Genomic DNA, 23,034 nt, shown 5'->3' with positions numbered 1-23,034 from the left:
CACTGCTTCACCGTAGCCAAGGCGATTGTGCGTTCGTCGACGTCCCGCAGTGCAGTAATGGTTGCGATGAGGTTACTCGAAAACCACAAGGAGTCACACACAACATAGGCCACGCCGAATTGGTTCCCCACAAACTCCATATGAAACCTGGCCGTTGTTCCAGTGAAGCGTTCCAAGTTTGCGGGATCGGGGCCATATGGTCGGTTCGCATTTATTTCGGCCTCGTGGTCCTAGTAGGCAGCACGCTTACGGCACCGCCACCACGGGCAAGCGGAAAAAAAAGGAAAGAAGATACACAACACTTGGAACGCCGTCCAAAAGAGGGCGGTGCGAACGTAGACATAGCCGGCGCAGGTCCAAGCATAGTACTTGTTCTGATCAGCTTAATATCTTATACATGCATTAAAGTTATTTTTGCAAGTTGGCGGAGCGCTTAAAACCTGCTTAACCTCCGCCGCGGCTCGGCCTGTAATTGCACTATCTTCGGGACAGGTCCACGTATGGTGCGAAATTCTCGATCTACAAGGCTCGACAGACGTACGCACGCAATTTTTTCCAGAACCTAGCCATATACAGCTTCGCTGTAAAAGTGGAAGGCTCATCAAAGGCAAGGACGATTGCGATGCTTGAGTACGAAAGGACTAACATAAATGTACGCCCAGCGTTAAGACTAGCACTGAGTCCGTTAACGGTCACACAGAAGGCGTCAAAATCTCTACAAGCAACTTCCCACAGCTGTTTTGTTCACAAGGAACAAGCGGAGAAGTTGGGAAAGGCAAGCAGGTTAGGCAGCGTGAGGACCGCACCTCGCCCTGCAATACCCTGAACACCACAATTTTAGCAAAACACACTTTTAGAAGTGGATCAGTTTTGTTCTTCATTATAAGGCATGAACACCGCAAGACAGGGCGCGATCAGTGATTGCTCCGAAAACATGGTGGATCTTCTCACCGGTGCTTTCTTGTCTGATGATATTATAACAAGTGAATTCATTGATTTGTTGGCGAAAGCAACATTGAATAAGCATTTGCCAGAGGAATAATCCCCGCCATTTCCACGAACGTAAGCTGAACACAAAAGGAAGCAGCGTGGCCACTTCATGTAGTCTAGCGCGAGCCTGCGTGCGCATCATTTCATTTTCCCGAAATTCAGATATCACTTGCATCGACTGAGACATACCTCATGTGCCTTGCGGCAAATCGTCCTTGAATAAAAAATTATTCATGGACAAATCAAGATAGCGAATCAGCAAGGCCGACGAGTGCTAGGGTTAGAAAGCGCGGGGCCCAGTACTGAATTTTGCAGTATGCACCACGGCCACTATTACGGAGCCATGCTGTGCCGCTTTTTGCTCGCGCAAGAAATCATCAGTCCTTCAAAGCTGCGCATCATCGGAGGACAAGACCAGTAAGCAGCGTTCTATCGTTTTGTTACCCTTTTTTTCCTGTTGCAATTATTGGCTAATATTTTGCGATACCTGGCCAGACTCCCAGTGCTTCACAGCTAACACTAATAAGAAGTCGCATAATCCTACGTTCTCTAAGCCGTCAAGAATAGTTCGGTAAGTTACGCCCCTTTCCGCCCTCCCCCACTGTAGGGTAGCAGACTGTATTTTTCGTCTGGTTAACCTCCCTGCCTTTCCTTTCTTTAATTTCTCTCTCTCCACGAACATCGAAGAACGCCCAAGAAAGCCCAAGAACATCACCACAGATAATCTTATTAAGATCATCTGACAGTCAACAGATGTAACAAGGTCAATGACGTTATACATAATGAACGTCAGCATCTTTTCTATGATCTTTTATTACCCATACCCCCTTTCCTCAGCACAGGGTGGCCAGCTTGTCTGAGAACTGGCTAACCTCCTTGTCTTTCCGTCTATTCCTGATTCCTTCCTTCCTTCCTGAACGTCCGCGCTTTGACAAAAAGGTGCGTTCCATACAAGAGCCTCTTCAACGTGGCAGAAAGCTTTACCAGTTTGTTAACATTCATGGTTTAAAGCGTATAAAGCACTTCTTATGTCTCGGTGTTCCTTACTCCGGTACGTATGTGCTTTAAACCACGAAGAACCGCTTCGTCATCGTCCCTTCATAAATATCATAAGTTATCTCCAGTAACATCGTTTATAATTTAAAAAAAAAAAGCAATGCGCTATGGGACGAGTCGAAGAAGAGAAATACACGGACAGAAGAGCTTTCCCTCAGCCTCATGTGCCCAGAAGAACAGCACTTTACATTTTAAAAAATATAATTAAAAGAACTTTTCACCTGCTTCACGAGAACTTTGAAATATCCATTTGGCTATACCATCGTAATATCAGGTTCTTCGTGCCTTGAACAAGGAGCGACATGTATTCATACTACCGTCTTTTTCTTCTCAGAGGGTTGTCACAGATGCCTGAAAACACGTTGATATAGTAAGCACACATATCTGTCTCTCATTTTTACTGAATGAGTACTATTTTTTTTTGCTGATGTCATGTTAATAGCGAACTAATGTGCGCTATGCTTGCAAACAACGTCTCACAATAACCGCCTCCATTGTAATACCAGAGCAAGTAAGTCTTGATTTCGGACCAATGGGACAGAAAAAGAAGATAAAAGAAAGCACGTGGCACTTTCCTAATTATGCTTACAATTTCTGACTAGCGGAGCTTCAAACCGATCTTATAATGTAGAATAAAGGGGAAGTTCAGCCGTGTAGATAACCTAAAAAAAGCAAGCTAGAAGCGATGAAAACAGTTTTCCAGTCAATCTAATCTCTACATCGAGAAGCAAGACGACGGATGTAAATATTTGTCTTGTAGGCCAGCCTAATCTCTATTCGCCCAAGTAATCTGCTAACGCAGCGTGCAAGCCGGTGAAAAAAAGAAATACAAATTGTCCCCAACCATAGTCTGAAACTCGGAACGCCTCAGGGGGAGACACTCGAGCGGACAGCGGGAAAGAGCAAACAGTAACCAAAGCTCTCTGTTTTGCTTCGCAGTTGACCTCAATCGAATTATGCTAGCGCTCCCACCGTTTTCCTGTCGTGCGCCTTGAAGCGCGGGGAAAGATCGAGCCACGAAAAACATTCAAGACGGAACAGCATCAGCAGCAACCGCGCACCAAAGCTGGGGACATCCATGGCAATCAGGCTTTCAATGCTAAATAAAATCCTGCTCGGGCGACCACGGCGTGCTCTTCGATTCGTTCAGCCTTGCTTCAAGTTTTTCATAGTTCGGCTTAGGCGACTTGTCACGTCGCTCTCCGCTAGCGGATAGCTACGATGGCTTGGAGTGCCAACGTCGTGGCTGCGGTGTTGCGTAGTCTGCTTCAATTTGCGAACTTGTTGAAAGAAAGAAAAGCAGCGAGCTGTCAAAAATGGTTAGGGTGCTAACTTCTCCATTGTATGTATGTGCTGCGCAATCGCAACTGCCTCGGCAGTCACCGCGCTGGTTGGTTAGGTTAGAGTTCAAGCGAAGTCTATTCCCGGGTCACTGAGGCGACGAATCGACCGCAGAAACAGATTTTCCGCTTGACGTTTCTGTAACCTTCAGGTTGTGCGCTAATAAACATTTTATTGATATTGGCAGAAATAATCGGTGCAGTAGCATTCCAAAAAGTTTATATAAAGCTTTCTAAAAACAGAAAAAAAAAGAAAATTCCTTGTTGCATTGGGACGCCCCGAAGTTGTACAGTTTTCTACGACAGTTGCGTTGGTGGGGGTCTGTATTATCTTGGCCACCTAAGGTTTCTTTCACCCTTTTACAACGACTGCACACACGTCTACACTGATGGATCAACTACATCAACCTGTTCTGGTGGCGCTGTAGTTATACCAACAATGAGAATAACCAAGTGGTTCAAGACTTCCCATGTAACTACGCCTACAGCTGCAGAACTCGCGGATTTCCGCTCCCGACGCGCTTCAAGTGATAAATACTGAAACACCTAGAAAATGGGCAGTCTACTGCGATTCAATGCCGGCCTTGCAATGTGTACAGTCGTTTCTCCGACATGGAACTCACGATCAGCTCACGTGCGAAATCGCGGAACTTGTCCATCACTTAAGAGAAAAAGGCCATGATATCTCTTTTCAGTGGATACTAGGTCATTGAGGTATCATTGGAAATGACGACGCCGATAAGGCAGCTCGGACGTCAAACCAAGAAGACCGCTGCGTCCCCATTTCTTTCTCAAGGACCGACGCCGTGAGACAACTTGGCATTCTAGCACGCACAATCTCCTTAGCAGAGTGGAATATCGTACATACAAGGCGCACAAGACTGCACAGACTAAACCCGTCACTTCAACTCAGACCTCCAGCCGGTCTGCACCGACGTGAAGCGTCTCTTCTGTGTCGGTTATGGCTTGGAGTTGCCTTCACGAATGCCTACTCAGCACTAATTGGAATGGCTCATATTCCTGCATGTGATGTTTGCGGATGCGAGGAGAACATTGACCACTTATTGTGCCATTGTCCTCAATTTCGAGCACAAAGACAATCTTTGTCCAACACATTGAGGGAATTAGATGATCGTCCTCTGAGTGAACAGACAATACTAGAGCACTGTCCCGACCGATCATCGGCTCAGAAGGCAGTGAAGGCACTTTTGTGTTTTCTCAGAACTTCTGGTTTGCGCGAGCGGCTTTAACTCAAGTGCTGTCCGTACACGTATCTACACCTTCTCTCTCCCTTCTCTCTCTTCCCCTCCTCCAATCCCCCAGAGTAGGGTATCCAACCAGACTATTGACTGATTAACATCCCTGCTTTCCTGTATTCCCCCCCCCCTCTCTCTCTCTGCACTAAATCCCGTTTCAGGAGCGCTTTTGCTTCGCAACGCCATCGCAATACAGCCGCCGTGCTCGGGAAACGAACCCACGACTTCGCGCTCAGCAGCATAACGCCAAGGCGAATGAGCCACCAGAGCGGATAACTTCTTTTATCAGCCTTGTTAACGCGTGTTGGTAAGGATGCGTCAGTGGTTGTTATTTGTTTTACTAAATGTCAGAAGAGAGAAATAGAAAGCTCTTTTCTGAAAAGCAGAGTGATTAGCCAGCGTATACACGTCAATGTAAAGGCCAGCAGTCCGTAACGAGATCAACGCGTTCCTCGAAGGCTGCGTCGTATCCTGATCGAGAGTGATGCCTTGGGGTAATGGATGTGCATGGACCACGGTGAAGCGATGTTGCTGCGAGGAGCGCAGGCAACGCGCTTGCAACTTTGTCCGAGCGGCAAGGTTTATGTAGCCTACAGTTTCCTCTCAGGGGATTGGCGGGGGGGGGGGGGGATTTCAGACGCTTGTTCGTCAGCATGTGCTTGTACCTCATCTTTCATCGCTACCATATGCAGCGGCTCTCCAGGAACTTACATTCGCTAGTATATGGGGCTTGATTAAAAATCATAGCTGTCGATTTGTAGGTTGCGCTATCTTACTGCTAGCCTTGGATAAAGGCAGGAGGTGGATTGAGGGGAGGGAGGAGGGAGATTGTATAAGAAGACTGACTGTAGCCTTCGGCTATCTCATGGCAGCATCCAGCCTTAACAGTCAACATCCCGCGCTGGCAAGTTAAATACGCCTTTTGCAATTTCGTCATCCACACTTGCTTTTAATGCAGTAAAGTGAAATAAGATTAAGAGGTAAAGGGTAACTACAGGTTCTGGTACAATGACGACGGTTCCATTTCGTGGTGACCAGAGAGACGTCGAATCATAATTTCGTTTATTGATCTGCCATTTCAGCAGCCAATTAAAAAGCTGAGGATACACAACTGCGGAAGTTGAAAGGAAATGCGAATCATGATTACCTTCCAGAGAAAACGACGCTATGAAATCAACATCGGAAGAGAAGGACGCTTACCCGTCAGCCTTGTCTTCTATAGCGTATCGTTTCTTGGTTATCCCTAACAATCATAATCGTAAAGAGTTTTCGACTTGATCACACAAGTCATTGCGTACCAAAAGCAAACCACACTTTTATTCCGTCGTTTAAATAAGAGCCAGATGGAAAGCGCGATCCAGAGGCAACGATCACTCAAACCATTCTTTTGTCTCCGTCTACTGCGTTTTGTTCCCGGCCCCATTTCAGTTTCCGCTCGATGGAGCACCGGATATGGAAGAGCGACATACAACGCCACGATACTCGACGCCCTTGTGCGAGGCAAGAGAGAGAAAGAGAGAGAGAGAGACCAAAGTCCTGCGACTGCAGGGCCGAACGAGGAAGCGCAGCCGTGCTATGCAAGTGTTCTCTGTGTATATGCTTCGGAGAGAAGATAGCAAGCACTGGACGCAGCCAAGGGGCCGAGATTCGGAGCCGAAGCGTCGGCTCGCTGCGGGCGGATATGGCCTCGGCAAGCGCAAACTGTCCTCTGTTTGTGGAGCAGTGCTATACGGTGTCGAGGCTTAGCGCGCTAGTCGGCGAAGTCGGTACCGCGGTCCGAGGGGCAGGCGATGAGCAGCCGAGGATGCGATGCGGGCGTCGCCAGTGGCGTCGCGTTCTGTGTTCCATGCGGGTAGCAAAAGCCGCAGCAGCGAAATAAAAGCCCTTCTTGTAAACCAATTACTGATTCATCAGTCAAAACGAAGTAAGCCTCTGGAACAGCTAAATATTTTGCTGTATAGTACACATCAATCCTCACAAGTACACTTGGTAGGCTCGGGCCGGCACACACGGACAGTGAATAGTGTTGCTGCGCTATTGACACACTATCAAATAGTGAATTGTAATTCGGATTTAATGTTCGATAGCGAGTAAAATGTAAATTCAGTGCGTGCGTAAAACATCATCAGATCTGATTTTATAGGGCACTTGACTACGAATGAGAGACGAACCAAATATAAGGACCGCCTGAAAAGTGTTGCATCGTTCTTGGCTAACCAGCAGAAGTAATAAGCAAGAGAGGATTGAATGTGATCACGGGATTGGAAGAGACTGCAAGACCAATTTCGCCATTGTAAGACACCTCACACAGTGCGGATATTTACACATCAAAAGAACAGACAAGTATCGCATCGGCGTCCATCGAATTTGTGCATGCGTACATGCTTGAGCGTGCGTGCCTGCGTGCGTGCGTGTGCGTTCGTATGGGTTCTTGTTTCTAGCGTTCCAGTTCTGCAGACCCCGCCTGCTAACGCCGCAGCCATATATTATCGTTCGTTATAGTAAACGATGTTAACCCAAGTCTTGCCTTGCATTAACATAACGGGAAGCGATCCAGATGATTTTGAACGAACTGCAGGGGCGCGGCGCGCGATCGCTTTATCTGGGACGCAGACGAGTGCGTGAAAGCTAAGTTCGTGTCAGTGTGGAGTAGCTGCCACATGCGTCAGCAGACGGCGAGTGTAGCAGAGACCAAGGCGAGAAAAAAAAATCAAGAATCTTGCAGCCACTTGCTTGTTGAGAAACGAAGCTGCACCATCGTAACGTCGTACTGAGTACGCCGCTCGCATCGTCCGTTTGTTATTGCTTGCTCTAGGGCGCTTTGTGAGCCGCACGAGGAGACCCCGGTGCTCCGGAAACCAACGCCTACCAAGTAAGCGCGCCGTAACAAATTGAATTTCCGCATCTGCACGGCTCGGGAAACCAGCAATCGATTTCCAACCATCGCGAGAACTGGTCGGGTTCGTCTGTCTTGCAGCTGCAAAATTAAACGTTAAGGGATGCAATTGCGAAGACGGATGTGAGGAACAGACCTGGCAGGAAAGTAAATAAGAAAAGTAAGAATAGATTATCGTGCCTAGTTTTGGTCAAGACTCGTTTTCAGTCTGATTAGATCAGCGAGTGCTATCTAGCGTAGTACAATCGTGCGGTGGTGTGCTCTTGTGAATTGCTTAGGTGAAGATATGTATCCTGCGGAAATGTTGCTCTAACCCCGCACCATTCAAATAGAGTATGTTCGGAGGACAGGCTCTTGAAGGCGCCATTTTATTTTTGCATATAGGTGTCACTGAAGTTTGCGCGTGCGGGCATACGACGCTAAGAATTTTTACACTGGTCCGACCAGGTGTCAGGAAACTGTGAGGAAAGGAGGGTACCAGTAAGGATGCCTACTCCATACTTAAGTGCACAGGTGATGATTGTGCCATTTAAAATGCAAGTTCTTAGAAGTTTGTCACAAAATATTTTTTTATACAACGAAAACTTTTTAGGGCACAGTTACTGATTCTGAATTTGAAATGAATATTCGCGGAAGGTCGCCGCCGAGTATATGTCATACAACGACAACTTGTGCTTACCATGCAAATGTTCGCCCAAACCAGGGGATATCGTAATATCTTAGGAACGTAATAATTACAGCTTCGCTCCATGTTTAGTGAAGTATTTCTGTTGCCGTCTTGAAGGCGTTGTTGTCGATGGGATTTGTTTTCTCTGAGGTGTCATTCAAAATCAAGATAAATATAAAATCGATGTATCAATCAATGGCAATAAAAAGAAACTGAGTGGGCCTGACATTTTGTAAACGGGCGAACACGTCGATCGGTGGACCAAGAAAACAAGGAAAGAAAGGAACTAAAGGAAGCCAGAAACGCGGCTCATTTGAAGTGAATGGCGATAATGCAGAATGGCATCGCAGCGGGTTCGAACGATCCGATCAAGCGCTTCTGAATAGCGAAATAGAAGAAAGAGTACGAGGAGAGCAAGGAAATCTCCGCTTATGCCAGGGCTATATTCTGACTCCTTACGAATGTGTCGCAAATAAACTCTGCGTAAATAGAAATATCAAAGAAACATTTCGTGCCTTGCCGCTCCTGAACATTAATTTCTGGTGTGCCCATATATTAAGCCTATAAGGAGCCGCGCTAAAATACATCGTATTCAAAATTCCTCCATTGTTCTCTCGCTCTATCTTTTTTCGCTTTATCCCAACATCCAGCTGTGGTGGCTTAGCGGCTACGGTGTTGCGCTGCTAAGCACAGGGTCGCGCGGTCAAATCTCGGCCACGGCGGCCGCATTTAGATGGGGGCGAAATGCAACGACGGCCGTGTGCCGTGCATTGGGGTCACGTTAAATGCCCCGGGGTGATCAATATTAATTCGGATCCCGCACTACGGCGTGCCTCATAAGCAAATCGCGGTTCTGGCACGTAAAACACCAAAATTCCATGCCCCCCCCCCCTTCCCCAACATGACTCGCGTCACGTAGCAGACGAAACAAGGTATGAACGCGACGCGACACATAACTGCAAGTCCGCCGACGGCGGAAACCTCTCCTTTAAATACAACAACAACAAAAAAAGCTCGTGGGCATTTGTACCAAGGGTAGGATTCGCGGCACCCTTCCTTCTACGCTATTTGTGCGGCACCGTCAGATTCAACACCGCCGTTAACGTTAGGACAGCCATGCTGTGCAAGGCAGCTTCACAGAATGTGTAAAAGGGCTCTGTAAATTTCAGATATATCCTTCATAGGTGGTGGTAAAGGTCTCGGCGCGACGATGGCTTTGCCCAGGGTCGAGACTCCGCTGACGTGTTCCCAATAGGAGCACAGAGGCACCGACACTTGCCAAAGGGGAGACCAAGGACGCTGCCAACATAGCGCGGACGGGGGAAACTGCGCTGCGATCATTACGAATGCTGGTGAACGCCCCGCGCTGACGTGCGGCCTGGCGTTGGTTGACATCGACCTCACCGGGTGACGGGCTCGCGCCTGCGAGGTGTCAGAGTATGGAGCGACTGCGCTTACGCGTACAATGAATTCGTTAAATTCAAGGTGCTGCTGCATCTAAAGCCAGCCAATTTAACGGCATCTCTCGCTTCACAGTAAATGTTTCATTACCTGAAGCGTTTAGAGTGCCCTTCAAAAGAGCAATGCCGTCGATTTAACAAACTTTTACCACACAGAGCATCGGTGTATACACTGACTTAGCTGTACACACTGTCCTGAGTAACTAATGGAAGACAGCTGGGCACAGGAAAGGTTACGTTACGAGGCAGTAAAAAGTTGACTTCAAGAGCTGTGCAATCTATGCCTACAGTAACTGATTTATGGTATCGCTGCAAAGAAATTGAAAAAAAAAAAACAAAACAAAGAATGCGGACATATAACTTCAGGTACTAAGTATAATAGCCATATTGCTTAGGCAGTTTTTCTTTTCCTCTTCTCCAAGTGTTGGGTAGCCAGCTGGGCACGTCCTTGGTTAACCTGCATGTCTTTCCCTCTTCGTTTCTCTCTCTCTCTCTCTATCGTCCTTATGCAGTGACCGAGTGTGAGTGCGCTCGAGTTCGTCAACTCGGAGAGAACACTGCGAAAAACGGCGTGTGCTAGAGAGAGTGGGAAGTTTTCACCCCTTCCCCCCCCTCCTTTCACCACTCCTCCTAAATCAAAGCCGGAGTAAATATGCCAGGAAACTAAAGCGCATTTACACGAGCGGCGACCTAAAAGCTGCTTATGTCTTAGGTGGAAAAGAAACAAACATATAAAACTGAGAACAATTTCGCACTTTTTTTTACGAATACCCATTTCCAACCCTGAGTCCGTTGGGACCTATATTGGAGAGAGAGGGCGTCCAACGTCCCGATGACAACAGAATATTGAACGCGAGCGTTTCGCCTGCGCACGGCTCCCAACAGGCTTAGAGAGCAGTAGCCGGCTATTTCTCTGGCTAGATTGCTTGTTTGTTTGTTTACTTATTGATCGGCAGTGGCGCCACGCACTCTTGTGCCGCCGCTCTTTCGGAGTTCAGCCTGTTTACGTGCGATATAAGAGCCTTTATGGGCGCCGCTATTAAATGAGGTTCCCGAAAAGGGCGAGCGGGCTTTGGCCCATTCTTAGGCTGGGTGCCAAAATGGCCTCTAAACCGCCGCTGCGTTCTATGAAGCCAATTTTCGCTTCCAACGCGACCAGTTCGCTTAAGGCCCGAAACGAGAGCGGGCAAGTGAGATAGATTTATGTGTGTAAATAAGGCGAACAGCGGAAAAAAAATTACAAAATGACTACCGAGCATTACACAGAAGCTTAAAAGAAAACTCGAAATATCAGCAATTTTGGGAAGTTCAGGAGATAACACCGTTAAATGCAGACTTCGCGTGCTACCATATACGTCTCGACGAATTTGACGTCACGCTAGTGGGAGCCGCTCCGACAATTTTCTGCCAGTTTTTTTTTTTTTTCTGATAGAGATATGTCCCTCTTGTTTGCTTCGAGAGCTATATTTTGTGACGTCGTCCAGGTTGCCAGTTTTGCTCGCATTTCATTCTTTTTTTACGATATCGACACACGCGCTTGGAGCTCACCCTGTCAAAATGTTGAAGGCCTATGAACCGGACCCAGCTGGCGGGGCAAGCTACTTTAGAGGCGCCTGCGCTGACTCTGACTCGAAAAGCAACAATTCTTGTTCTGCAGGCTTTCCTCTGAGAAGCAGAAGAACAGTTAGCTAGTGTTGAGTTTATCAGGGAAGGAATTTCTCGAAGTGGCTTGAAAGGTTTAGCGCAGGCGCAAGCACATTGCGCCTTTCGAAATCCTCATACGTTCAGCAATACAGGGGCAAATGCGCCTCTTATAGGCTTATTTCTGGCTACTTCCCATGGAATGCCACGCCGATACTGGGCGACAAAGTTAGAGGTACCGTGCTGAAATGTGGTAAGCGTGCGTTGGTGTTTTATTTCTTCAGAACTTTGCGCAGCGTTAACATCCCCGCCTTCTCTCTCTATTTCCTCCTCCTCCTCCTTGGGCCACAATTGCGCAATTGGGGCAGCTTGGTTTAAAGCGACTAGATTCCAGGTAGTCATCGGCAACAGAAAGCGAACCTATTCTTAAAGGGACACTAAAGCGAAACAATAAATCCGCTTAGAATAATGAAGCATTGTTTGAGAACCCTGCAGGTAGTCATTTCAAAAAAATAGTTTATTAGATGAGAAAATGAAGGTCCAAGTATAAGTATTTGAATTTCGCGCCGAAACTCGCCAGCGCCAGTACGTCAGCGTGACGTCAGGGATTCCAAAGTATGTTTTAGCATTTGGGCCGCGTTGGCTGAGGAAAGGTTCCCGAAACTCACCATGTTTAATATTTGGTTCCTTTAAAGCACATTGTACTCAATGTGTACCGCTATATATAATTAGTAGGCCCTGGAAGATCCCATCAAAATCCAAGACGTCGCAGCCACCAGGTGCGGAACTTCAAGTAGGCGTCGCCACCCGTATTTCGTTCTGCGCATTTTCTGGCTTACAAAACGTCTAATCGTTGTAAGAGGGGTGTTTTTGGTTTTGTGGAACGGTAATTTACTGATGCCGAAGAAATCATTTTTCACTTTAGTGTCCCTTTAAGATATAACCTAGTGGACGCAAAGTAAGAGATCAGCGTTCGGAATGAGAAGTCCTGCATAGTTATGTACGAAGTGAGGCACTTACGCTCAGCACGTTCGGCTGAACGTGAACTGAGGCTGTGCATTTGGGCCTGCCATTCATTTAGTACAAGGAGAACCTCTGCACAAATCACTGAGGACTGCAAAGTGTAAAGATCATTTAGTTTTTGGCGTGGACTGACGTTAAACTAGGAGGAATTTTTTTTGTGTGGCGTTGTTATATTTGTTAGCTTTCGTGTCACCTTCTAACCGTGTTTTTTATTCTTATTCTGAACTTTATTTTTACTGCCGAATATAGATAAATGGAATAGCACAGATACTCCATGCCTCAATCTCTTTCCCGGAAACATACGTATAACAGCACAGACACTTCTATGTGGGTATAGAGTTAAAGTGGGGTCCGACTGGAGAGGATGGACAGACGGACAATTCTGCATTGTGCCAGCAATATCCATGTGTCAACTTGACAGCACAAAACCTTGAACCATTTAATAATGCTCATACGTGCTCGTATTATTACTCTCTGTGTGCGGTTGGAGCATAAGTTGTAAAAAGCCCTAGTACGGTAGAAAGCTTCTCAATATGTACCACTTCAGACCTCTGCTACAAGTACAAAAGCGGCTCTAATTTGCAACTGGGTGTCGCATTTAAAGAGATACTAAAGAGAGCCCAAAAATAGTAGAAAAGCCAGTTAGGACTAGCAGAGTGTTCATGTAAACTGCCTTAATTTATCTGGAAGAAAACGTTGATTTTTTACACGAAGATACAATAACTTCAAGCTTCTCTTATTGAATTTGGCGCCTGTACTGCGCCGCTATTGTCGCTAACGTGTCGGCTTAGGTCTCGCCACATTTCGGCCAATCTCATGAATGAAAAGCTTCTAAAGCCTTTCAACTTGATTCTGCACGCATTTCCGTATTTAATGTCGCCTAATATATCTTCATTACTAAAGAAATACTGAGCACCGAGCAGAGCTGTCACAATCTTGCCATGGTGCTGCTGCAAATTTCAGGCTAGCACACCCACCCGTCTCTTACGTTCGTGCATTTTTAGTTTTATTCAACCTCAGGGTACAGTTATACTTGTTCGTTTGCTATTTCAGAAGCATACTGTTATGGGGACGAAGACGACATAGCCGTTTTGTCGTCTTTCTAAGATCTGAAAGAAGTAGCGAGAGATCGCGCGGACTACGACACCATTTCTCCTAACAATATTCTGCCGGTATGGCGCCAGTCGTACGGTTACAAGTTGTTACATCCCGCGAAATATTTTGCACGTCAAAAAGTTAACTTTTAAAGAGTATCTGCGGTAACTTTGTTTACAAAGAGAAATATTAGAGCCATTTAGCATGAATAAGAAGCGGAAAGCCAAACATTCGGCTGCAATTCAAGAGACAGAACTTTGCTGAAGTTTCATCGAAGCAGATGTCTTTTTTTTATTTGTTGAGATTGGTAGGGGTCTTTCATCCGTATCAAAATGGTGCACTCACACTACTTAGCTATAAAAGCAGCCAAGTGCGCAGCAGTTTCCGATTTTCCGGCTCTTCGTATGCAGATCATAAGGGTTCCAGCTTTGGAATGGAGAGCCAACAAACCAGTTTTTCTTTGAAATATTCTTTTTCTTCCTTTCTCAATGCTGAGACAGCTATTCAAACGGGGACGTTGTTATAGCGATATGTAGAAAAAAAAATCTCCATCAGCTATACCCTGTGAACATCAACTTTGAAAGGATATGAGTTTTCTAACTCGGGAAAATAGCGTCAGTCACAATCCCCTCTTGCCTTTCCCAATGTACGACGCTATTGACTCTCTCGACGCACAGCCGCTCTCATCGAATTTCGTCCCAAAGGGGTTTTGTTCCACGCCCTGCCTTCGAGCACGTGAATTCGTTCCAGTCATCATCCATAGGCGAAAGTGGCCGTCACAATGCACCGGCAAAAGGAACCACTGATAGGGAAGTTCGCGCTGTAAATAAATGAGCTCTGTCCGAAACACGACACCCAATGCACACACAAGATGCAATGATGACGTGCGTACTTTGGCAGTGAAAGCAAGCGTATTTTATCATCAAGTACGTCTTAAAGAAACAACAGCGAATACATAGTTAAAGCAAGAGTATTTTATGATGAATGATGCAATGAAAAAGTAACAGTGAATACTTAAAAGCACACTCAGAAAAGAAGAACTGAGCGCGCAGCAAACAAACATTTAGTGCGCAAGGGAGGACACTGAATTTAAGGAACGTACCGAAGCATGTGAAGCGCTGTGTCGTAAAGCTATTAAATGTGCTATGAAAATCTGCGAGTCGTTTTCCCCAGGTGTCTCAGGTAGCTCGAGCATTACAGGGTAATATGCAAACCGCAATACAGGACCAACCCTCAACTGAGGCCTTAACAAACTTGTGAGAAGCGTAGTGCGTACTAATAATGTTGTGTTGGTTAAGATCATGAGGTATGGAATGTTTAGAGCATGTCAAGGACATGTACACATGTCACCGTATAGACATGTCAACATGTCGACTTGACAAGAAGATGTCTATATGGCATTACATGATTTGGGGGAAGCATGTCACTTGAAGAGAGGTAGCACATCCAGGGATGTTTGAAAGCGACCATTGAAATGTTCTTTGTTAGCTCCGCCCATGCGTGTGATCGGATACGCTCACATGCAGGCAATAGAATGAGGAGTACGTGCTCAAATACGTACCATATAATCGCTTGTAGTAGCAGCACTATTTAACCTGCGCATGCAATTTTGAACGAAGTGCCAGTTCTATCTTTTGCCATCCACAATCCCACGCCAACTCTAGAAGCTGGTGTTCATTATAACATTTTTTTTTTATTTGAACAGGTTTTTCAACGAAAATATCACACCAAGGTTAAGCGCGATTCGGTCTTTTCAGGTGGATTACCTGATTAGGCGGGAATTACTTGCACAACCAGTCTGATATTCCAAGTAACTAATTGAAAAACAACCCTAAATGGCGGTAATATACTTTAGGGTAAATAGCGCAGTGCGAGGATGAATGTTATGAGTGGTATAATTTTGCCCGCTTTACCGAAATCATGAGCCGAACACTAGTTTTACGATATCTGTCCCTAAATTTGCGCAAAGAAATGATGCGTTGGAGTTTCAGTGAAGATGGCTCTGGACTGCTAGAATGACGCTTTGGGAAGCTGTTAACTGCAGTGCCAATTTATTTTCTAGCACAAGTTAAGGGCGCATACTGTTTATGTGAAAAACGTAAGTAACCCCTAGGCGTGTTCGTATAGGCGCGATTTAGTTGCACGACCTTCGGCTACAAGGACTGCACCTCAGACGACTATTATCGGCGCCCTGTTTCCAGGCCACGACAACGACAGAAACATAAATCGCAGAGAGAACCAGTGGAAGAACACCTACCGAGCTAATAATTCAAAGAACAGTTGCTCCTGCATGATGAAAATGGGCTTGGTCGGAAAAGAGTTGCGTTGTGTAGCAGGAAACAAATTGTTGAATGGAACATGAACGACTCCCGAAAACCGAGATAGATTGGTCATTCAATATTTAAATGCACATTCTCGAGTTTCTGTGAGTGTCTGCTGTCCGATGTGTCCGAGACGACCAACACCAGCTATTTGCAATTACTTTTTAATTTACTTTTTGAGATGCTCAGCTCGTACAGCTGCTCTCGCATATAACGTTGCCGTTTAGTTTCGTGCCATCTCAGCTATATGTCTACCACTTTTATGAATCTAGCGTGTGGTTCATTTTATTCTAGCATAGGAGAGAATCATACAATAGCACGAAAAGCGAATGGCACTTTCTTTTGTTTTTTCTTTGCCCGCGATGTTTTTTTATCTATGTCGTAGGAGGCAGATGTTCGCAGCATGAGACAACGACGTCTGGTATTTCGGCACTGTCTGAATGGCGATGTCATGAAACTTAAATGCTACTGCCGCCCGCGTCATTGGGCGACGTACGTCTTACAGAAAACGAGGAACAGCTGCCCCTTCCGCAGCGGCAGATTGAGTACGACGTACTGTACATGGGAAAAGTAAAGGCAAAGTAAAAGCATTTAACAAACGGAAGAAAGCTATGAACGATTAAGTGTGGCTAACAAGCGGCACCCTGATACCGCGTTGCACGTTTTCTGATTTCCTCTTTGTTTAGAAAATGGCTCAGTGGTTATGCTAGGCCGTTTATTTCATGCCCGTTAGAAAGACATCACTTCTACTTTAAGGTAAGCGTTTGTATGACTTGGTTACGGTGAGTTTAACATACAGCTAACCATATAACCCAGACCAAAGTCTAATATTATGTAAACCCAGTAGTGGGCAACGATTGACTAGATGGATGATAAACCTTTGCTAGTTACTGAAATGATACAATGTTTCGATCCTGCGATCAAGTTTATGGGTCTTTTGGGTAATAAAAATGAAGCATACCAAAAATGCAGAAAAGCAACACTGTAATATTGAATTGCGTGGCCTCTACTTTTCCGAAAATAAAATAAAAAAGTAATAAAATGAAGAAAAAGAAAATCAACAAAGACTACATCTGAGTAGCAGGAGTCGGCCCATCCATTTGTAACCATGATATCCAAGCGCAGCAAAGAAGGAAAAGAGGGAGCAAAGTGAACGAAGTAGGTGAGTCTTCTTTATTTTTTGCGACATTGTAATTCAGCTTGGCACTAACGACCCTCGGAGTGAAGGTAACCGTTCCAGCGAAATGGGGTCAGTGTCGACGGTTAGCGCCCGTACAGAACTTAGTAGGCGAAATCGATGCTTAAAATTATAGAACGTAAATGCCATCGCCACGGTTAAGTAGCCACGTCCGAAATGTGTTCAAAAAGCCATTATCTGCGTTTTTACCAGTGTGATTCCACCAGCCGTAGAGATGGATTGTTATTCTCTTGCACTTTTTTCTGGCGTCTTTTTCTCTTTCTTTTCGTTCCAGCTGAGTTTGTCCGTAGGTAGCTTTAGCAAGTCTCTCACACTAATGGGCATTCCTTCCGAAGATAAAAGAAATGTTAGAACGCAGTCCATAATGTAAGTGAAAATAGATTAGAACAATTCGTATCGAAGAAGCGCAACGAAGCTGAATTTAATGTAACTTTTGTTTTCTCTGTGGATGGATACGTTGATTTAACATCCGCACGTCTCTCGTTCACAGCTTTCTAAGGCAGGATAGTGCAGCTGTGCAGCGCAGTATAGTATGTGCAGTATAGTATGTGCAGTATAGAATGTTAAAAGCATGTCTCGCGGTACGCAAGAGCCGCGAATTAATGGTATTGAGTTTACCTCGAATCAGCGTACTTTCCAAAAAAAGATAAGGCAAAACGGGGCCACAGCAGCCGCATATCGATGGGGAAGAAATGCGAAAACACCCATGCACTTAGATCTCAGATGCAAGTTGCATAACCCCTGGTGCTCCAACTTATTCGGCAGTGTCTCACTACGGCATGCTTCATAATGAAAACGTAATTTTGGACCATTAAACCCCATAACATTTTTTAAAGGCAAACCTCGTGTCTCAAAACAAAGGTAACGCCTTGAGTCGCGAATTATGATGGACTATGGATAAATGTGTAACACTTACGTAATTGTATTCCCTGGCTTTGCAGAAGAAGGTCAACGCGGTGGTATTTTGGTTTGTACAGTTTCCAGTGAGTGCGCATAGTAGGGAGTAATTAAATATTGATTTATTGAACAGCCAGTTGGTCATGCTTCTTAAAAAAAATCACAGCCTCTCTTAAAATCTCACTTAAGAGGTGAACGGCGAAAGCCTACTCTACCTCCTCTTATCATTCGCCTCTTTCTCTTTGCCTCTTCTCTTTCCATTCTCTCTTTTGGTCATTAGTGCTCACTACTAAGCATCTTTAGTGATGTATAATCAATTGTGGTCATTACAAGCCGTCGTTAGACATGCTGGTCATTACACAGTCATTACAAGTAATTTAAGTCATTATTAGTCGCCACTGGTCATTACTAAGCATATTTAGTCATTTCTAATGAATTGTAGCCGTTACAAGTTGTCGTTAGACATATTAATAATGTCGTAGTGATTACTAGTCATTACAAGTCATTTCAGGCATTATTAGTCATTACTGCTCATTACTAAGTATCTTTAGTGATTTGTAATCAATTGTGGTCACTACAGCCGTCGTTCGACATGTTGGTCATATCATAGTCATCAGTACTATGATATCAATATATATATATATATATATATATATTTACCACGTGATCGCCTTCCCTCACTTCTCACATAAACAATTTTTCCACTTTGAGACTCCTAATTATAACGCATTAACTCATTGCTTGTTTTACATGTTGCATATGATGAAAATAAGCACAATTGTACGCATTGAATTTAGTTGTATAATGTTTATTATTTGCGCTCGCAAGGGAGGAAAGCGGGGACGAAGAGCGCCGCCTTCTGTCGCACGCGAGGCAACGGGGAGAGGGGAGGTTGGGGGTGGGTGTTTTACTCCAGCGGCTGCTGTGTATGGCGCGGCCACGTGGGCTCCATCTTGAAAGGCATCTGCGAGGAGGTCGAGTCGCTGAGTGCTGATAGCTTTGTGTGCACTTTGTTTACGCCGCTTAGGTCGCGTTGAAGCGAGACGCAGCACGAAGGTCAATTCGCCGCTGCTGTTGCCACGCTTCCTCACTGCAGTGTTTTCACAGCGAGTCTCCGCGGTCACCGACTGAGATGTGCTCCTGTTTGTTTCTGCGCGCGTGGCACCATACTTTAGATTGAGATAGTAAGCGCACGTTTAGCAAAAGCAACTGCGACGTTTTCCCCACGTTACTGAAGCTGCTCTTCACAGGGCTTCCAATGTTAGACCTGTGCATTAATAATAATAATAATAATAATAATAATAATAATAATAATAATAATAATAATAATAATAATAATAATGACAATTTTTTCAATAGGTGCCCCGACTTGTAGTAACCTGACTTGAGACAAGCCTTTCATCAAATGGCCCACAGCTTCGTACGATTCGCTGTGCTCTACAATAGGGTACATAAAATTATTCAGCCTCACTTCTTTTATATGCCCTGTTAGATTACTCAGCTTTGAGTTTTACTGAGCAAATATACTGGATGGGCATCAAGGGCTGTTTTATTACTTAATATACAAGATATATTTGGTCCTTGTCAGAGAAGTTGTCAGTAATTATAGGCAGCGGGAATCTATCTAAAGGCTATTTCATTACACCGCTGCGTAAGATGATTCAAGGTGAGTCGACACATGTCGACACATTGGCAAGGAAATGCATTAAAAATGCAATATGAAATATCATAATATACTTTTCGTTTTTACATGTTTTACAGGTTGGAGTGTATTTCTGGAGTTTTGGGTTGGAACATTCGAACACCTATTTTAGTTTACCAGGATCTTATCATTTAATAAACAATACACCCCATTCATTTCACTGGCTAACTCATTCGTAATCGCTACAAATGTGCTCATTTTCGGTGATTTTCTTAAACATTTTATTTCAAGGCGCAGTAGTCGCAACGTGTACAGCTGCTATACGTGCAGTATACGTTGTCACACAATGACCAGGCTGTAAATTTATATCACCGGTGCTTTGAATGGATGTATTGCAGTAATAATTTCTCAGATAATCTTGGAAAATTCTGATGTGACACTTCCAAGAAGCACCTCGAGGAACGCGAATTAAAGTAAGAATTAACTATTTTATTTATAAGCACCCATCGCTAAAAAAATTTGAAATATACAAAATATGGCCCTGGTTCCTCGTCCACCACATTGCCAAGTCAGATCACGCAAGAAAAGTTATTACGAAGATTTTAGCCCTAGTGTTGACCATGCTACACAGTAAAGCATAACAAATGTGAAAACAGCTAAGTTAATATGGTACAAGTGGCTTCTGTTTTTATTCATTGCAGTGGGCACCAGGTTTGTTTTTACTGTATTAATCTTTGTCCAACACATTGAGAAAACTAGATGATCGTCCTCCGTGTGAACAGACAGTACTAGAGCACCGTGCCCACTGATCACTGGCTGAGAAGGCAGTGAAGGCACTTGTGTGCTTTGTGAGAAGGTTTAGTTTGCTCGAGCCGCTTTGACTCAATTACTGTCCGTGCACGTCTATATAGCCCCTCTCTCTCCATTCTCTCTCTCCCCCTTCTCTCTTCCTCCAGCGTAGGGTAGCCATCCGGACTCTTGACTGGTTAACACCCCTGCCTTCCTTATATCCATCCCTCCCCCCTCCCCCCTCTCTCTTTCTCTAATTAGGCTCAAGAAGCAATGGCTGTTAGGTCACGGAGAACGCAGAAGCCTCCTCGTAGTTGACTATTGCGTATAATCAGCTCTTCTGTGCAACAAAAGTGACCCAGTGCGTGTTCAACTGGCGCTGAAATCTCCACATGCTTCATTGAGTTCTTGTACAGTTTTTTGCAGTAATGTGGAGTGTTGCAATATATTGTACAGTAAAGAATACGAGCACTTGCACTTGCGGTGTTCAAAATGTAAGCGATTAGACAGCTAGTCAAGCTCCGGTTGAAGGTCGGTCTGAAATGGACTACCTGCTGTTGTGTGAGTGAAAACCCATGGCGACAGGAAGGATTGCTTGCGCTAATTTGTACATGCGCTGTCGAAGCGCTGATGGATAAAAGCAGCCCGTGGTGGGGAAAATGAAGTTACACGTGATATTAGCCGAAGAGAATTATCTAAGTAACACGCACTTATGAACGTCTACCGTTGTTTGAAACATCGTTAAACCGGCCTGCACGTCGGATATGAAAATCAGCAACCTAAAAGAACCTTCTGTGTCCTCACAGCTGCTTGCTGTCATTTATAAATTGTGTTGCCGAGTGGAACAAAGCGCACATCTTACGTCTTTTTATTAAAGAATTGCTAGGAGCACTGCAGGCCAGTTTTGATGGCAACCCCAATCCTATTTTCACATTTGTAGACTATTGAATCTGCCAAAAATGGTCTGATCTGACATATAGTTAAAGTTCAGTCGTCATTTCGGACTCAGCATGACGTTGTTGGTCGGAGAATTCTAAAGGAAATGTTTAACAATTTGTAGAAATACTGTCGATCAAGGTCTTAGATTCCTATAGGCACAGTAACGAGAGAGTTAAGGGCACAAAAGAAACCGACTTAACCGGACATAGGTGTCTTCAAATACCGATGCGAGGCATTGTACAGGAGGCGAGACCCATCGAAAAGAGCCGCACAAATTACCAAATTGCGTGGCGAGAATTGGGCTTTCGCTATGGCTGACACGCAAAGAGCCCTTGGCTCAACAGGGCTGCGCAACTCGGGCAAAGCGAAACATCGTTAACGCTCGGTAGCACGGAGGTGGGCTATCGCGAAGAAGTGCCTCGCACGCATATGCTGACGTCTGTGAAAGAAAACTGGGCTCCAACGAGCAGTGTAACGGGGCAGTATAAACGGCGCTGCCATACGAGGCTCTGCGCGTGGGCTGTGAGACAGAGAAAGAAGGGAAAAAGAGGCTCGCAGCGCATGTAACAACGACACGGTCGTCCATCTTTTCGCACGGGCCGGCGTCTTGCTCACCCATGCAAAACAAAACTACTCCCACTTAACGGCCCGGGGTGCGTACGTTTCGGGCGAAGCCGTTGAGGGGTCCCGGCTGTAACAACATGTAGCGAAAGAATAATCGCTAAAGATGGCGAAGGCTTTTATTGCGTGGGCTCATATCGAAAGCATGCGAGTAGACGCAATCAAAGCAAAAAAATGAGGGAGGTAAAAAAAAAAATGCGTGAGGTTGAACAAGTTGGGGAAGACGAACGGCGAATAATACGCAGATCGGGAATATGAGCGTACGCAAAACGAAATGCGCCAAGCAGTCCTAATCACCGCAGACTCCCATCGCTCGCGCTGAAGCACGCTTGCTTGCACACACACACGTGTGGCTCGCGCTTTGCTCGTGCCTTGGTCTAGCGCCTAATCACCGATCGTAATTGCCTTCATTAGGCTCACCCCTTTGCCCGGCGTCGTCTGAGGGCCCGCGAAGCCGCAACTCACGCCCTATTGATTGCGTGGCCAGAGAGCGCCCGTGCTACTGAACGGCGAGGTGGGCAAGGAGAAGAGGAAGTAAAGAGTGAAAAAAAGAGTGCGTGAAAGAAGGGTTGCTGGCCAAAGATGGTGGACGGAAGATCAGGAGCCGGCTGGTGGGAGGGTTCGGGGGGGGGGGGGGCGAAGGAGGGGGGTGATAAGGAATGTGTTGTGATAGAAAACTAATACAGAGTATGTAAATTAATGCTTTGGCATGTACAGCGTGTTCAATTTTCCATACATGGACACCCCAATCTTGAGTATGCTGCCGTTATAAATGTAAATGTTGTCCAGTCTTCCTATTTGTTGCAAAAAGGTATCGAGTCTCCTGCACTTTTGCTACACGCTGTGGTAAGCATGCACGGTGAATGGTTTCTAACTGCAGTTTTCGGTAGAAATCAGTAAATTGGAATCGTTATCTTGTGTCTTTTTTCCCCCGTTCTAAATCTCAGTTTTTTTTTACACGAGAAATTAACCCCCAATTGGAGGGCTCTATCTTATATTTTGCGCTAACCATATTGCTATATGCTATGTGTTACGCGTTATTCGATAAGGGAAAGAAATTAAAGACTATTTTGAATGTTTATTTTAATCATGTTCCAAACTTTACTAGTCGATTGTATTAAAAAGTTCTACAATTTTGTCATCCTTACTTCTTGCTGCCAATAAAGCCTTGAACATCAATGACATAGGATTCCTTTCTTTCGA

At 45.2% G+C, this 23,034-nt stretch overlaps 1 pseudogene; it reads left to right on the top strand.

Moving 5' to 3' along the window:
- Positions 1 to 341: 341 nt before the first annotated feature.
- Positions 342 to 503, top strand: LOC142580639 (U2 spliceosomal RNA; annotated as a pseudogene).
- The last annotated feature ends 22,531 nt before the right edge of the window (positions 504 to 23,034 follow it).

The sequence above is a fragment of the Dermacentor variabilis genome, chromosome 4 (assembly GCF_050947875.1).
Source record: "Dermacentor variabilis isolate Ectoservices chromosome 4, ASM5094787v1, whole genome shotgun sequence".
Taxonomy (NCBI): domain Eukaryota; kingdom Metazoa; phylum Arthropoda; class Arachnida; order Ixodida; family Ixodidae; genus Dermacentor; species Dermacentor variabilis.
This window is presented reverse-complemented; position numbering and strand designations above follow the sequence as displayed.